This window comes from Piliocolobus tephrosceles, chromosome 3 (genome assembly GCF_002776525.5).
Source record: "Piliocolobus tephrosceles isolate RC106 chromosome 3, ASM277652v3, whole genome shotgun sequence".
NCBI classification, from domain to species: Eukaryota; Metazoa; Chordata; class Mammalia; order Primates; family Cercopithecidae; genus Piliocolobus; species Piliocolobus tephrosceles.
Genome location: NC_045436.1, coordinates 183,944,052 through 183,961,614, shown reverse-complemented (window position 1 = coordinate 183,961,614; position 17,563 = coordinate 183,944,052). Strand labels below are relative to the sequence as shown.

General features: G+C 57.3%; 1 protein-coding gene across 1 annotated transcript in view; it reads left to right on the top strand.

Annotated features, from left to right (window-relative positions):
- PCGF3 (polycomb group ring finger 3) overlaps positions 1-17,563 on the top strand; it is a 62,897-nt gene that overhangs the window by 6,406 nt on the left and 38,928 nt on the right. Inside the window, exons 2-3 of the mRNA XM_023206731.1 lie at positions 16,615-16,653; positions 16,955-17,095. The gene's annotated coding sequence lies outside the window, so the exon portion shown is untranslated. The remainder of the gene's footprint in view (positions 1-16,614; positions 16,654-16,954; positions 17,096-17,563) is intronic.

Genomic DNA, 17,563 nt, shown 5'->3' with positions numbered 1-17,563 from the left:
TGGGTCCTGTGTGACTTTGTGGGGGCTGTGGCCTCCTGGGGGCTGTAGCCTTGTGGGTCCTGTGTGGCCTGGGGGGGGCTGTGGCCTTGTGGGTCCTGTGTGCCTCATGGGTCCTGTGTGGCCTAGTAGGGGCCGTGGCCTTATGGGTCCTATGTGGCCTCATTGGTCCTGTGTGGCCTGGCAGGGGCTGTGTGCCTCCTGGGGGCTGTGGCCTTGTGGGTCCTATGTGCCTTGTGGGTCCTGTGTGCCTCGTGGGTCCTGTGGGGACCTGTGGTGGGGGCTGTGTGGCCTGGTGGGGGCTGTGGCATCATGGGGACTGTGGCTCCGTGGGTCCTGTGTGCCTCATGGGGGCCATGGCCTTGTGGGTCCTGTGTGGCCTTGGGGCCGTGGCCTCATGGCTGCGTCTCCTGTCTGGGTCCTGTGAGCTGTTACATTTCCAGGTTCTTGATCAGGCCTGGCCCGTATTAGATGCTCAATAAATAGTAACCAGAAGCTGATCCTTGTGGATACTGTGTGGAGCTCCTGTGTGGAGCTGTTCTGAGGCGTGTTAACTTATCGGATTCCTGATGCTGCCCAGGAATCAGACCATAAAAGCTGTGCTTGTTTCTCAGCATGAGCCTGGCATGGGAGAGGGTGCACAGGGCAGGCATGGTTGGAATGTGGGGGCCATGAGGGCTCACCTTAAAACTTTTTAAATGTTAAGTGATTTTAATTTACTTTTTCACCCAAATTTTTACTAAGAAAAAAATCGCAATAGAGAAAAATGGAGAAAATTATACAATGAGTACTTACTGTAGTCCAAATGTCTGTGTCCCCCAGGATCCATGGGCGACCCTAACCCCCAAGGTGGTGGTGTCGGGCGTGGGGCCCTCGGGAGGCTCTGCCCTGATGACCAGGGCCCTTTCTGTCATTGAGGACATGAGAGAAGGCGCTGCCTGTGAGGACTCCGACTCCACCAGCCCCCAAATCTGCCAGCACCTTGATTCTGGGCTACCAGCCTGCAGAACTGAGAAGTGAGTTCTATGGTTTGTCAGCTGCTCAGCGTCAGGTGCTTTGGTCACTGAACACACCAGGACGGCACCCTCTACCGCCCAGTCCCACTCATGGCCGTTTGGCCACGTTTGCTTCCGCTTCTTCTCTCACTACATCCTGGACTCACCTGTGAGCGGCTCTGGACAGGAGCCTTGCTGGGAAGGTGAGAGTCCCAGCTGAGAGCAAGAACCAGGGGAGGCGCCCATACCGCTGCGGCCCCGCTGTGACCCCGGGACGGGGAGGCCCCCACACCGCTGCAGCCCCGCTGTGATGCCGGGTCGGTGGCGCCTACTTCACAGTGTTAGCTGATTTCCAGGCCGCCTTACCTCTCCCCAGCTGAGAATGTCTCCATGTCTTCCAGAACCAGAGTCAGCCAGGGCCTGGCCTTGCCCTGGCCCTGCTGGCTGTGCCAGGTGAGACCCCCTGGCGCTGGAGGTCTTGTCTCCCTGTCCGTGGACTGGGCTCATGTCCTTCCCACCCCAGTGCCTTCTGCCAGGCCGGTGGAGACATGGCTCCTGATGCCCTCTTCAGTCTCAGCTGGAGAAAGCTGCTCTGGAGGGACTCTTGTCATTAGGCCAGGCACACATGGGCACTCCCGATTTTGAGGTAGCTTATTTGGAACCTTAATTACAGCTTCAAGAGTCCCTTTACAGCAGTCCGTGGGTCAGTATGTGAGGAACAGGACGAGGTGTGTGTACACCAGAGGCCCAGAATCTTGGTGCCATTTCTGAATTCTGCCTCCCACAGTCTGGCCTCTGGTCACCCCAAATTTATATCCCTCCCACATGCACACTGCATTCACCCCTTCCCTTATGAGGTTCCCAGGATCCCATTGAGGGTGGCATCAGCTCAGAATCCCAAGGGCACCCCCAGGGGATGTGCTCAGCTGCTTCCAGCCCTGCAGCGAGGGGTCCCACTGCTTCCGGGCCTGTTTTTACTTTGTCCTGCTTCTGTGCAGATTGAGCAAGAGAACCTGGCGGTCAGCGCCAGGGCGCTGTAGACCCTGAGGGTGAGAACCGGGCGTCGGCACCGGGGCGCTGTAGACCCTGAGGGTGAGAACCGGGCGTCGGCGCCGGGGCGCTGTAGACCCTGAGGGTGAGAACCGGGCGTTGGTGCTGGGGCGATGTAGACCCTGAGGGTGAGAACTGGGAATCAGTGTTGGGGCGCTGTAGACCCTGAGGGTGAGAACTGGGAATCAGTGTTGGGGCGCTGTAGATACCGTTAATTGCGTTCTGACCTTGCCTCTCTTTTCCTGGTGTTGTCTGGCTTTACCATCTCCAGCTCTGCCTCCTGAGGGTCACGCCATAGCCCCAGCCCCCCTTGGCCTCTGTTCGTGTTCTCCTGTCTGAGGGCCGTGTTCTCCAGCCACCTCCCGGTGGTCCCTTGCACCCCTGTTGTTGCCTCTGTCTCTGGCCCTCTTGCCTCTGTCTGGGGTTGTCCGCTGCCTTCGCAGCCTCGCCCTCCTCGGCTGGGTCTCCCGCCTTGGTCTGTCCCGCTTCTTCCTCGCCGTAGGTGTGTTTTTCCAGAGTCATCACTCCCTGGCCACGGTTGTGCTAGTCCCAGCTCGAGCCTGATTGCAGTCAGCAGTGGCCGAGCCGGACTGGGACCAGTGCTGCCAACGCCGCCTGGCACAGAAAAGGTGTTCGGCAGGCATTTTCTGAGTGAACGTTGAAACTCAACCTTCCTGAGACCTCTGGAAACGCCTTTGCTGCTTCTCATCCTGAGTAGTCGAGCGGCTGGGCAGGGAATTCTGTGTGGAAGGTCATTTTCTTCAGAGTGAAGGATGGTGTCTTCGACTTGTAGAATTCAGTGTTGCCATTGTGAAGCCGGACGCTGAACCCCAGTCCTTTGTGGGGCTTCTGCCCCAGGGAGCTGCGGGGTGCCCTGAGACCCCGTAGTCGGGGGGTGGCGGTGTGTGGTGCTCTGTGGCCCCTCATTCCCGCGGGCAGTGCTGGTGAGGGATTGTTTCAGCTTCTGAGGTGAAGGCCTGCCGCGGGCCTGGAGAATGACGGAGGATGATGCAAGGCCTGTGTTGCTCATTGCCCCACTGAGGACATAAAATTAAGGCATAATTCAAAGCTCCTTCTCTCACTTTTCTCTCTTCTTTCTACAAAACCTATTAATGAGATGTTGGAACTTTTCGCTCACATGTGTTGTCTTTTTCTAGTGTTTGGGAAGATTTTCTCAACTTGATCATCCAGTCCTTCTCCTGAATTTTAATATTGCCAGGCACATGGCTGACACAGGGAGATGGGCAGGGAACAAAATAAGTCAGTAAATTATAAGGTTGGAGCCCTGCTGCGTGGGCATGTGTGTGTGTGGATGTGTGTGCATGCATGTATGTGTGTGCATGCATGTGGGGGGGTGTGCATGCATCCTTGGGTGTGTGCATGTGTGTGCATGCGTGTTGGGGTGTGCATGCATGCATGGGTGTGTGTGCGTGGGCTTGTGTGTGTGTGTGCTTACTTTTTTTTATTTTTTGAGACAGAGTCTTGCTTTGTCACTCAGGCTGGAGTACAGTGATGCTGTCTCGGCTCACTGCAACCTCCACCTCCCGGGTTCAAGTGATTCTCCTGCCTCAGCCTCCTGAGTAGCTGGGACTATAGGTGCCCGCCACCACGCCCAGCTAATTTTTGTATTTTTAATAGAAACGGGGTTTCACCATATTGGCCAAGCGGCTCTCAAACTCCTGGCCTTGTGATCTGCCTGCCTTGGCCTCCCAAAGTGCGGGATTACAGATGTGAGCCACCGCGTCCGGCCGTGTGCGCTTACAAGGTGGTCTCTGCAGCGTCACTGAGATGACATTGAGAAGAGGCTTGATAAGGTACAGGAGGGCGTGTTCTGGGCACAGGGCACCATGAGCAGGAGGGCTGAGAATGTCCTGCGGTGAGTGAGGAGTCCACACGGCAGGGGCAGAGGCAGAGGCAGGTGTGGGCTGATGGCAGGGCCGGGGCCTGACCTCGATGGCCCTGAGGAGCCTCCGCGTCCACTCGGGCTTGTGTGTTCGGGGACCCTGTGGGTGCTGTGTTGAGGTCAGTGAGGCCTGGTGTGGCAGAGGCGAGGCTGTGTGGGTGCTGGGTGTCCTTCAAGGCACAGCAGATTGGTTTCTAGTGGGTCCCGGTGTGAGGGAGGCGCAGGTGGCTCAGAGGTGTCTGGGGCTCCCTGGGATACAAGGCTGTCAGAGGAGGTCAGGGCAGAAAGGTCCCAAGGGATGTGCCGGCCACCCACTGACGTGCACCCATCAGACGTCTGGATGGGAGTTCAAGGCAGGGTTGGGCTGGAGGTGCCTGGAGAGGAAACGTGGACTCGGGGGTCTGTGGGGCAGCCCCGGGGGCGGGACTGGGAGCCAGGCTGCTGAAACGCCCCCCGGCTCCCCGGGTGTAACCTGCCTGGGCCTCCTGGACGGCTGTAGGCCTGCGGGGCCTGTGTTGAAGGGGGATGTCACTGGGCTGCACTCTGAGGCTGGTAGTGACTCTTATCTGGGTCCCACCTTAGTGAATGTGCCTCAGGTCTTTGTACAAACTCAAATATTTGTATAAACACTTAATTTAAGAAATGAGAGCTGGCGCTCCCCTCTAATCCCACCTACTGAGAAATGTCAGCCCAGCAGTGAGGCCTGTCTGGTCTCAGCCCTGTCCGTGTGAGCTCCGTGCTGTGTGCGTGGCCCCCACAGCACCGTGGTCCGTGGAGATGGGGTCGGCTGGCTCTGGCTGGGGGTTGGGGGCCTGGCTGCTCTAATGCAGGCAGGACCCTGAGTGGGGCTCGGAGGCAAGGACCAGGTGGGGGGCTCGATGTCACAGGCGTGGGCAGGAACCCGTGGCCCTCTGAGAGCTTCGTGGCCACGGTAGGGGCTGGGCCATGGGGGAAGCGACTTTATTGCCTGGGGTCAGTTCCTGGCAGAGATTCTTACTGTCTTTCTAGACACGGACCCTTTCGAGAATTAAATTCAAAGCACTGTCATGTTATATCATTGTTTTTCATTTTCTTTTTTTTTTTGGAGATAGAGTCTTGCTCTGTCGCCCAGGCTGGAGTGCAAGGGCACGATCTCGGCTCAGTGCATCCTCTGCTATACAGATTCAAGCAATTCTGCCTCAGCCTCCTGAGTAGCTGGGATTACAGGTGACCGCCACCATGCCTGGCTACTTTTTGTATTTTTAGTAGAGACAGGGTTTCACTCTGTTGGTCACACCGGTCTTGAACTCCTGACCTTGTGATCTGCCCATCTCGGCCTCCCAAAGTGCTGGGATTACAGGCGTGAGCCGCCGCGCCCAGCTGTTTTTCATTTTCTTAAAAAAACTTTTCAGGGTGACATAGCTGTTCAGAGAACCACGCAGAGTTCCCTTTTCCTCCTAACCTGGCTCATCTCCAGCAGGAAGGAGCAGAGAGTGCTTGTGGTGTGGTTCTGTGTGTCCACACGAGGTTGATGAGAACCCTCGGTGCCTGGACTGTCTTCTCGCCAGGTGCCGCTCAGGGACGTGGTGGTGCTGGAGAGTGGTCTGTGTCTGTGCCTCAGGGACGTGGTGGTGCTGGAGAGTGGTTTGTGTCTGTACCTCCCTGGCTGCTGTGAGCCGCCTCCCTGCATCCTTTGTCCTCAGCACGGGTTGGCGAGGGAGCCGTGTGTGTCTGTGGTGCAGGTGCGACACGGGGTCCTGTCAGGGAACAGGAGCAAGGTGTTCATGCCATAGGGAGGTGGAGAAGGGACGCCGTGTGAGTTTGGCAGGTGCCGAGGGCTGCAGCAGAGTTGGAGGGGCAGGGCGGTGCAGACGGGGCGTTTGGGGTCAGGCCGGCCGTGGGAAGACCACAGTGGACCAGGTGTGGACCAGTGGACAGAGCTCAAGGCGTCCAGTGGCCTGGCTGGGCCTCGTCCATGTGCTGCCACAGGCATGGAAGGGACCCCAGCCCAGCTCCCTCCCTTGGCAGTAGGGGCATGGGGGCTGCATGACACAGGAAGAGACTGTCTGGATGATGGGAATGAGTGTCTGGGATCGTAGCTGTGGTGTAGCTCAGTGTTATGAACAGCGGGTGTTGGGTTGGGGGCATCTGTGGGGCCAGTTTCAACAGTGTGGTCATTTTTGTGAAAATAAATGAAAACAGGTTTTGCAGAGCCCATTGGTGAAGGCAGGGGTGCCTCTGGACGGCCTTTCCCTCCTGGGTGACAGCCCTGGACGCACTGTCTCCTCATGAGGATGCCGATGTGGCCCTGCTGCCAGAGTGTGCCATGCACGAGGGGGCCGGGCCGCACACAGCACCCGTGTGTCACTGAGGAGGGTGACTGCGGGAGGAGCACCCACGTGTCACCGAGGAGGGTGACTGTGCGGGAGGACACAGTGCCACGAGGGAGGGCAGCAGAGTGGTTTCAGCTCCGAGAGGTGGGGCAGCCCGTCCGGAGAGGTGCAGGGTCTCTTGTCTGGTGGACAGGAGCTGGCCCACCTGTGAGTGGGTAGGGCCTCCTGCCAGGGAGCCTTGTGCATGGCTGGGAGGAGGGCGCGGCTGGTGTGGACGCAGCCCCGACGTGAACAGGATCCCACGTGGACGGGTGATGATGTGCCTGTGGACCCCACGTGGACATAGCCCCAACGTGAACAGGACCTCACATGGACGGGCGATGATGTGCGTGTGAACCTGGCTTGGACGGGTGATGATGTGAGTGTGGACCCCATGTGGACACAGCCCCGACGTGAACTGGACCTCGCATGGATGGGTGATGACGTGCGTGTGGACCTGGCGTGGACGGGTGATGACGTGTGTGCGGACCTGGCGTGGACGGGCAATGAACGTGCGTGTGGACCTGGTGTGGACGGGCGATGACGTGCGTGTGGACCTGGTGTAGATGGGCGATGACGTGCATGTGCACCTGGCGTGGATGCAGCCCCGACGTGAGCAGGACCCCGTGTGGACGGGCAATGACGTGCGTGTGGACCCAGCGTGGACGGGCAATGACGTGCGTGTGGACCCGGCGTGGACGGGCAATGAACGTGCGTGTGGACCCAGCCTGGACGCAGCCCTGACGTGAATGGATGTGGTTCCGACGTGACCGCGCTGGCACAGGAGGCAGAGGGTGAGGCCCCGCTCTGCTGTCAGGAGGACGTGTCAGATTTCTGTCCCTAAGATGCTGCTCAGACTTGTCTGGAGGGTGAATTAGTGGGAGGGTGGCTTGGAGAAGGCTGTCCTGGGCGGGTTTCACCACTTGGACGGGAGCTCTGTCATGGGCTAGGGAGTGGCCGAGGACAGCGAGGAGGAGAGAGTGACCCCACGGGCAGCAGGAGCTCAGACGGGAGGTGTGGAGCAGACGGGACTCCACGTGGCACCGCCCCTCCCACCTGGGCTGGGCACCTGCGAGGCTGAGGACACTGGGGAGGGAACGCTGCCTGTCGGGCGGTGGTGACGATTTCATGGGTGTGTGTGAAACCAACCTCGCTGCACGCTGCAGCAGTGCGGGCCCTGACTCTCCATGCTCCCCAGTGGGGCTGCTCCACGCAGCACAGGACACGCCTGCAGCTCTCTGCCCGCGAGTCTCAGGAGCTGTTTTCTGGAAAGTTCATAACTCAGCAAAACTGACTCACAAACAAGAGAAACTTCAAGGCTGTCCTAAGACATGGGTGGCAGAAGAAAATGTGCCCCAGGGGTGGGCTTGTGATGCCACCTCTTCCTCCTGGCAGAGTCCCCCCAGAGGAAGGCTGGGCTGGGCAGTCAGCCAGACGGGGGAGGGGGCTGAGGCGTCCAGGCTGCAGAGGGTGCCGGGGTGGACAGCGGAGGAGAGAGGGAGGCGGTGCCTGAGGAGGCTGTGGACGAGGCGGAGCAAGGGCAGAGTGCACTCGCTGGGGGTCACCCTGCCCCCCAGGACTCCCCTCATAGGACAGAGAAGCCCCCAGTGAGCAGGGCTGCTGAACGCAGGCCCCAGGGCCTGTAGGATCCTTAGGGAGACGGGTGGCTCTGTATGTGGGCGTGGAGAGAGGCCCGTGGGAGACGGGTGGATGGGTGGCTCTGTGTGGATGGGCAGAGGCCTGTGGGAGGTGGGTAGACGGGTGACTCTGTATGGGCGTGGAGAGAGGCCTGTGGGAGAAGAGTGGACGGGTGTCTCCGCATGTGGGCATGGGGAGAGGCCCACACGAGACGGGTGGATGGGTGTCTCTGTGTGTGGGCTTGGGGAGAGGCCTGTGGGAGGTGGGTGGACGGGTGACTCTGTGTGTGGGCATGGAGAGAGGCCTGTGGGAGACTGTTGGATGGGTGGCTCTGTGTGTGGGCGTGGAGAGAGGCCTGCGGGAGGTGGATGGGTTGGGTGGCTCTGTGTGTGGGTGTGGAGAGGCCTGTGGGAGGCAGATGGTTTGGGTGTCTCTGCGTGTGGGTGTGGAGAGAGGCCTGCGGGAGGTGGATGGGTTGGGCTGTTGGGTGGCTCTGCGTGTGGGCGTGGAGAGGCCCGTGGCAGCTCCTTCGTTGCAGAAACCGCATCAGAGCACATCTCACGTAGTGCAGGACACACGGGGCGTGGGACAGCGTCTGCATGAGAGCAGCATCTGTGCGTATGCAGTGTTATTTAAGGACAGACACGGACGGACACGTCCTTACACGGAGAACGGCCATTGCCTCTGAGTGTTCAGGATGATACGTTTTTCCTTAATATCATCCTTCGCTTTGCTCATCATACTGAATACGTGTGTATGTGAGTTTTACTGCAAAACAAAACAAACAAGCCATTGTGTTATCCAGACAGCTCTGTGCTGCGGGTGCGACTCAGGACAGCGGCTCCTCCCAGCGTCCGGTAGCAGCAGCTAAATGACAGGAGCCGGAGGCCGCTCCAGGCAGCGGTGTGGCTGGTGTGCAGGGTGTTTTGGGGGTGTCTGAGCTGGGTGGAGAGGAAGGCATATGTCACGCTGAGGCATCAGAGACACATCCATTCACGCCGGGGTTGCGCCCGCGCCGAATCCACACTCACGTCATTGCCGCCCGCGCTGAATCCACACTCATGTCATTGCCGCCCACGCCGGGATGTGTCTGAAGAGTGTGGTGACAGCCGTGTACCCTGTGCATTTCTGAAGGCTCCTAGCCGCTGCAGTTGCCAGGAGCCATGGAGCCATGTGACCTTGAGGTCCACCAGCAAGGGGAGGGTGCGTTTCGGAGGCTGGAAGTGGCACCTGGAGGGGCTGGCCCTGGGTGTGATCGCTGAGAGGAGGGAGGTGGAAAAAGGTCTGGAAGATGCCCACGGGAAGCAGAAGGTGAGTGACCAGAGTGGGGTGCCCAGAGGGTAGCCCAGGGCAGACCAGAGGAGGGGGCAGGCTTTGCACCCCCAGGAAGGAGGGAGGGGCTCTGTGAAAGTGAGAGCTGTGTGGACATGGAGCTTGTGAGTCTGACTGGGAAAGACACAGGGTTCCAGATGGTGCGGGAGCCCCTTCCGTCTGGCTGTGTGGGGCAAGGTCCTCATCCCCAGGTGAGAGGCCTTGTAGGGCAGATTCCTAGAAGATCCTCAGGACGCAGGAGCGGAGGCTGCTGGCTGGATGAGGATGGAGCTGAGAAGTGAGCCGGCAGCCCGGGCCTGAAGGACAGCACAAGGGCTTGTGTGAGGCCACGAGGGGCTGGAGTACGCCTGTGTGATCCAGGTCTGGTGTGTGATGCGTCAGGCCCCACGGCACCCCAGGCTGGCTGGCTCTCCAGAAGGCCTGTGGTCTCCATGGCCGCAGTACGTTCCGGGGACAGGGCAAAGTGGAGTCAGCAGAGGGAGGGGGTGCGTGGGGCGTACAGGGATCCAGGGGTCTCCGGCCACACTCCCCTCCCCAGCAGCTGTGAGGACGGTGCGGGCTACTGTCCCCCCAGGACTGTAAGTGTCAGGCATAGCAGCTGCTGTTAACAGTCAAGGAACATTCGGGTCAATTCGAGAACTTCGGGGCCCAACAGCAGAGCCCCGGCAGACAGACTCAAGACAGGGGGTGGTTGTCAGCCAGGAGGGGCGTGGAGCCCTGGGAGTGGTCAGGCCCACGTGGCCTTGGGAGACAGCGAAGAGATGGGATCGGCTGCAAGAGACAGGGAAGTGGGTGACAGGGAGGCCCAGGGGCTGCAGCAAAGGCCCCAGAGGCTCTTCCACACCAGAGCCCATCTTTGGCCATGCCGGCCAGGTCAGGGGCTCAGTCCCGCGGGCCACCACAGCCGGCAGCACAGGCGGGAAGGTGAAGCCCCATGGAGCACCCTGGCGGACAGTGGTGCTGTGGGGGCCGTGGACCAGAAGACGGAGCCCGTGCTCTGTCTGGATGGGTGGGGTGGCAGCTGCCAGTTCAAGGTCTGTCTTTTGTTTATTTACTTCATAAAATGCTCCAGGTGTTTTGTGAGAAATTATTCTTGGCCGGGTGTGGTGGCTCACACCTGTAATCCCAGCACTTTGGGAGGCCTTGGTGAGCGGATCACCTGAGGTCAGGAGTTGAGACCAGCCTAGCCAGTGTAGTGACACCCCCGTCTCTACTAAAAATACAAAAAATTAGCTGGATATGGTGGTGCACACCTGTAGTCCCAGCTACATGGGAGGCTGAGGTAGGAGAATTGCGTGAATCTGGAAGGCGGAAGTTGCAGTGAGCTGAGATCACACCACTACACTCCAGCCTGGTGACACAGCAAGACTGTCTCAAAAAAAAAAAAAAAAAGAAAGAAAAGAAATTATCTTAGTGTTGATAAATTTGCCTTTATACATACCAATAGTTGTGCACACTGAGAGAAGTAGGCAGTTTGGGATCTGAAACTGGCCTGGTGACACCACAGGCGTGGGCAGGCAGGCAGATGCGGGCACAGGCGGGCACTTCCCGCACTGTTGAGGCCACCAGAGCCTGCGCTTCTGTGGTTGGTTTTGACGAGGACTCCCTCCGTGTCGGAGGCCGTGTGAGGCACGTATCGCGGACCGCTGGCTGCGTTGTGAGGCGTGCACACGTGGAGCCGTGACAATCATGGGAAGTTCTGTTTCCAGCTTTAAGCTTTTGTTTAAATCTCTGCATATCAGGAAATGATAAATTAAGACCAAATGAGAAGTTGTGGACTAGACATGGGGTGTGTAGGCTGCTGGGAGGAGGGGCAGCAGCCCCGAGGGGTTGTGGGGCCCACGGGACCGTGTGACGCAGTGCATGGCGGAGCTGCGTTTCCCTGTGAGGAGGGAGTAGGAATGGGCTCTGGGCCGCGGCTCCGTGGGCTGCCGTGGGTTCTGCTCTTATTCGCCCAGGGGAAACCTGAGTTGCTGCCCCTCCTGTCCAGCCTCAGCACTCGTCCCCGGGTCTCCCAGCAGGTGACCACAGATGATGACGGAGCCTCCCGGAGCCACCTCAGTTTCCCCAGCCGGCCCCTCACTGTCCTCCCCATCTCAGGAGCCCCAGAGCCACATTCTCCGCCAGGCTCTCTGTGGCTCCAGTGAACCCTCAGGTCGTCCCAGCCTCTTCCGAGCCATGGTTAGGATCGTTAGGATCAGCCCCGTCCACTGTGTGTCCGTGGAAGTGAAACAGGCCACCAGCAGCAGGTGGCTGTGGGCGGGACGGGCTGTGGGGCAGAGGCTGGAGTGGTCTCGCGGGTGCACACCTGGGCCGCGTGGTGCTGCGGCCGTGGCTCCTGCATGTCGGGGTCAGCAGCTATCTCGTTGGGTTTTTAATGTGCGTTTCCCAGTTTACTGACACAATTGAGCATTTAAAACATGCTTATTTGACGTTTCTCTGTTGTGAAGCTTTCTGTTGGCTCGAGTGGGGCTGGCGAACTCTGAGGGAGGGAGCAGATGGTGACTATGGTGTCCCTCAGGCCTCCCGCCAATGCGCGGCGCTGTGTGCTGTGTTGGGAGCAGGCCCTGCGGGGCCGCAAACCCGCGCACACAGCCACGGTGGCCAGGCCCTGGTCTAGGTTGTGGCGCTGGAAACACTGCCAAAATTTCCCTCAGGCCTCGTCTTTTTTTCTCCGTGGTGCTTTTGGATAACTCAGGGTGCTTCTCTTTGACTTGTCATTTCCTTCGTGGTCAGTTTTGTTTTCTTCTCATAAATCTTTTCCTCACCCACAACCATGACGATACCCTCCTCAGCAACCTCCAAAGGTTCACGGTCGCCTTTTCCAGCGTCCTCACCCACCCGGCCTTGGTTATTTTCGGGGTGGGATGGGGCAATACAAGCTGCAAGCTTGGCTTTTTTTTCTGATTTCAGCACTAGGAATGATGTTTGTGGTCTGTGTTTTTAATTGTAAGATACACTAAAATTCACCAGTTTCGTTGTGCAGTCTGGGGACTTTTCACCCCTGTCCAGTCTCACAGACTCGCGGACTCGCCGGCAGTGCTGCCCCAGAGCTCAGTCCCCACAGGCCTCCCTCAGGCCCCTCTGGCCAGTCCCTGCCCGGCCTGGACTGTGCATCCCGCCTGCATCCTCCCACCAGCCTTGCGGTTGTTCTGGAATTGCGTGGCGCGTGGGAACATGCTCCTGCGTCTGCCCCCCTCCCCCGTGGCATCGTGGGCGCCTGCGTTCACTCTCACTGCCCAGCCGCATCTGTGTGGGGAGGGGTTACTGTGTTTATCAGCTGCCTCCTGATGGACTGGGTGGTGGTTTTCAGTTTGGGGCTGTTAGGAAAAGGGCTGCTTTGAACATTCTTGTATAAGACTTTGAGAGGATGTGTGTGTTAGTGTCTTTTTTTGTTTTGTTTTGAGATGGAGTTCCCCAGGCTTGTTCCTCAGGCTGGAGTGCAGTGGTGCACTCTCAGCTCACCACAACCTCCACCTCCCAGGTTCAAGCAATTCTCCTGTCTCAGCCTCCCCAAAAGTTGGGATTACAGGCGTGTGCCACCATGTCCGGCTGATTTTGTATTTTTAGTAGAGACGGGGTTTCTCTATGTTGGTCAGGCTGGTCTCGAACTCCCAACCTCAGGTGATCTGCCCGCCTCAGTCTCCCAAAGTCCTGGGATTACAGGCATGAGCAACTGCACCTGGCCGTGTCTTTTTTTTTTTTTTTGAGATGAAGTCTCACTCTGTCACCCAGGCTGGAATGCAGTGCTGTCATCTCAGCTCACTACAGCTTCCCCCTCCCAGGTTCAAGTGATTCTCCTGCCTCAGCCTCCTGAGTAGCTGGGACCACAGATGCCTGCTACCACGCCCAGCTAATTTTTTGTATTTTTGGTAGAGACTGGGTTTCACCATGTTGCCGGGCTGGTCTCGAACTCCTGATCTCATATGATCCGCCTGCCTTGGCCTCCCAAAGTGCTAGGATTACAGGTGTGAGCCACTGCACAACCAGCTGAGGGTCTTCAACAGAGAATTTATTTGGTTAAAGGTATTTCCTTCTCTTCTTAGTTTGCTAAGAGTTTTGTGTTTTGTTTGTTTGTTCGTTTTTTGTTTTTGAGATGGAGTCTCGCTCTGACGCTCATGCTGGAGTGCAGTGGCATGATCTCGGCTCACTGCAACCTCTGCCTCCTGGGTTCAAGCGATTCTCCTGCCTCAGCCTCCCGAGTAGCTGGGACTACAGGCAACTGCCACCACACCTGGCTAATTTTTTGTATTTTTTAGTAGAGACAGACTTTCACCATGTTAGCCAGAATGGTCTCCATCTCCTGACCTCATGATCTGCCAGCCTCGGCCTCCCAAAGTGCTGGGATTACAGGCGTGAGCCACTGTGCCCGGCTGAGTTTTGTTTTTTTAAAATCATGAATGGATAATAATTTTGTCAAATGATTTTTATGTACCTGCTGGGAAGATCATGTGATTTTTCTCCTTGTGTCTTTTGTCATAAATCGTATCTTTTTTCCATACGCATTAAGCTCACTTTGTTTTCTAGGACTCTGAGTTTGTCAAGAATGATTATCTTTTTGTATATTGCTAAATAAGGGTGACTAACCTTTTTCTTTGGATTTTTACCTCTACGTTTTCTTGGTGAGGTTAATATTGAGTTCTTGCCGTCTGCCCTTGTCAGGGTCTGGTTATGTCAGGCTCATAGCATGAGTTCTCCAAGAAGAGTTTGAGACTGAATTGTTTGTGCCCTGAGCATCTGGTGAAACCACCTGCAGCCCTCCGGGGCCTGGCGCCGTCTTGGAATGGACTTTCTGACCATTGACCTGGCTCCCTGAAGGTTCTGGAACTTTCTGGGTTTCCTCTGCTGGTCTCAATGCTGGCGAATTACTGTTCTAGGAACTTATCAGTTTCATGTAAACTTTCCATTTTATTAGGGTCAAGTTCATCATATCCTGTCTGTGCTCAGACGTCACCTGCTTTAAGTGCACCTGGTTGAACAGTGCACAGCCAGCTCCCCCGAATTGTGGGTCCAGTCAACACAGATTGAAAATGTTTGGGAACCAAAAGAATAAAAAAAAAAAAAAAATACAACAATAACAATAATGCAGATCTTAAAAATACAGTAGAACAACTGTTGACATAGCGTTTACAGCATGTTAAGTATGTTAAGTGTTGTAAGTAATCTGGGGATGGCATAGAGCGTGTGGGGTGGTGGCGTGCGCAGCTTCTGTGCAGACTCGACACCACTTCACGTCCAGGACTTGAACACCTGTGGATTTTGGTATCAGAGCAGCGTCCTGGAACTAGTCCCCCACAGATACCAAGGGATGGCTGTGTTTGTCACCTTCTAACCATAGTAAATAATTGACCTGTTTGTTAGTTATTGTCTGCCTTCATTAGAATGCTGGCTCCAAGGTCTGTGTCTTGTGTTTTCACTGAAGTCCCAGAACTCCTGTCAGGAGCTGCCAGCTGTGCCAGCCAACACAGGAACCACTGGCCACAGTTTAATTAAAATTAAATACAATTAAAAATTCATTCGGTTGGCCAGGTGTGTTGGCTCACGCCTGTAATCCCAGCACTTTGGGAGGCTGAGGTGGGTGGATCACTGGAGGCCAGGAGTTCGAGACCAGCCTGGGCAACATAGTAAAAGCCCGTCTCTACTAAAAATACAAAAGGCTGGGCATGGTGGCAGATGTCTGTAATCCCAGTTACTTGGGAGAATGAGGCACAAGAATCGTTTGAACATGGGAAGTGGAGGTTACAGTGAGCCGAGATTGCACCACTGCACTCTAGCATGGGTGACAGAGCAAGACTCCATCTCAAAAAAAAGAAGAAAATGGGCTGGGCATGGTGGCTCACACCTGTAATCTCAGCACTTTGGGAGACTGAGGCAGGAGGATCACTTGAGCCCAGAAGTTCACAGCCAGCGAACTGCCCTGGATAACAGACTGGGACCCTGCCTCTACTAAAAATACAAAAAGTAGCCAGGTGTGGTGGTGCATGCTTGTAATCCCAGCTACTCAGGAGGCTAAGGTGGGAGGATTGCTCAAGCCCACGAGGTCAAGGCTGCAGTGAGCCAAGATCGTGCCACTGCACTCCAGCCTGGGTGGCAGAGCAAGACACTGTCTCAAAAAAAAGAATATTAATTATGAGATCCTTCAGTCCCACAAGCCACAGTTCACACAAGTGCTCCACACCATGTGTGGTCAGCAGCTGTGCTGATGGGCAGTGGAGATGTGGGAGCCCCCAGTGTTGCAGAATGTTCCGGAAGCCTGGCTTTGAGGCTGGCTTCATTCTCTTCATCTTGTTTCTCTTCTCCCTCCCTCAAGTGCCTCAGACATGCCTGCTGATCTCCCCTTATACTTACCTGGGAAGACTGACTCTACTCTTTCCCTTCTTCCTCCCTTTTTATGTAAAAGTTAACTGAGCTTCAAAGACTATTTAATAAAAAGTGCAGTTGTGGGAAACTGGAAGAGTAGAAATGATACAAATGGGGTAGAAAATGAAGAGCGTGAAAGTATTTAATCTCTGTCAGTAAGCCACAGACACTGTAGGTCATCCCAGGCCCCCACTTTCCACAGTCTGACTCCAGCCACCCATTTCCCCAGCTCAGATAGGAACATGGGAGAGGCCACCGAGGTTCCTGGGGAAGCCTTCTCAGCATGGCAGTCACCCTGGTGCCCCATCCCAGAGGCGGGGTCCCCACGTGGTCCCCTGGGTCCTGTGGCGCCTGCTGCCTGTCTTTCAGGTGGGGACCATGTCCCTACCCTGCCCCTCCCCGTCTGTCTACGGCCCCAGGTGCCCTCCCTGGCCCCAACGGAGCGCTGGGCGTGCTGTGTCACCATCCTGTCCCCACAGAACGCATGTGTCCTCATCCCCGCCGAGCCCAGTACCAGGCTCAGTGCCTGCACTGCGGCCCTTGGTGCACATCTGCCAGGCGCAGGCAGGTCTGTGACTGGGAGAGAACACAGCGCTCTGTGCACAGTGGCAGAACTGCGGGCCTCTGGTGGCTGCCTCGTGGACTCGGCCCTCACTGCCTTGTCTCAGAGGCCCTGCATTTCCCCAGATCACCCCTGAAATTCACCCCTTCTCCGGGAGCTTCCACAGACTCACATCCTGCCCTCTTGGGCCCAAAACAGCATGATGGGGCCCCTAGCTGCCCCCCACCCCCGTGGGCCACGTGCCCACTCCTGCTGTCTCTGATGCCTTGGGCCTCCCAGGTAGAGCCTGTTCTTCAGGGTCCCTGAAGAGCTTTTATTTTAAGCAAAGAAAGACCAGTGTAACCGAGCCAGGCTTGGTACCGCGGGTAGGGTGGGGGCCGTCCGCCTGCAGTCCAAGGGTAACCCTGTTGTGCTTTTTCTCCCCAGGCGTCACAATGTAGCAGGGACCCCAGGCGTCGTGCTCAGGTAAGTGCGCATAGGCCAACTGCCCTCCTCTTTCTGCGCCTATAAACTGGCGGACTTTGCCGAGACCACGCTTTGTACATGTGGTCGCCGTTCCTTGCAGCGCCTCTTAAACGCCGGCTCTGAGGACAGGCTGGAGCCGTGCGTGGGTCCTTAGCTTTTCTCGCGGTCAGTACTTCTGATTGACCCCATTCCGCCTTTTGCTCGGTGGGGCTTGGTTGCGAGTTCTAGTCTAAATGGCGGAGTTGTGGCAGTCACACAGCCACGACACGAAGTGAACTAACAGATGCCATTTCTGTGCTAGAAAATGGAAAAAGAGCCAGGGCCGGAAGGAGGGTGCAGAAGCGAGCCCGCGTGCGGAGCCAGGAGGCAGCGTCGCGTGGGAGTGCTGGCCTGAAGCCTCCATGCCCCGGCAGAGGGACGGACACGCGGACGTCTAGCGGAGGTGAGGCCCGCGCCCCTGACCCCGGGGTCCTGCTGACTCCTTGTCCTGCCCTGTTGCCTGTTGTGGGGAGGGCGGGCGATCATGAGTAGCAGGCGGGTCAGGACTAGGTGCAGCATTCACGGTTCACTGCCGAGTTTTCCTGGCCCCTCCTGTAAGAGTCCAAGATCCAGGCAGCTGTGGAGGGCCCAGGCCTTGATGGCAGCGCGGGGTGCAGAGGGCTGGTTTCCTTCCGTCACTGGTTCACTTGGGTGCCCTCTGGACAATGTGTGGCAGAGGAGCAGTGCGGCCTGGGGGCGCAGCCTGGGGCCTCTGCCCAGTGAGTTGTGAGGCAGTTGACTAGCACTGGGAGATCCTCGGGCACAGGGCAGGGCTCTCTTGATCCTTCCGGGTGGGCGTGGTCCTCGGGCACAGGGCGGGGCTTCCCCTCCCGGGTGGGCGTGGTCCTCAGGGGCTCAGGGCGGGGCTCCC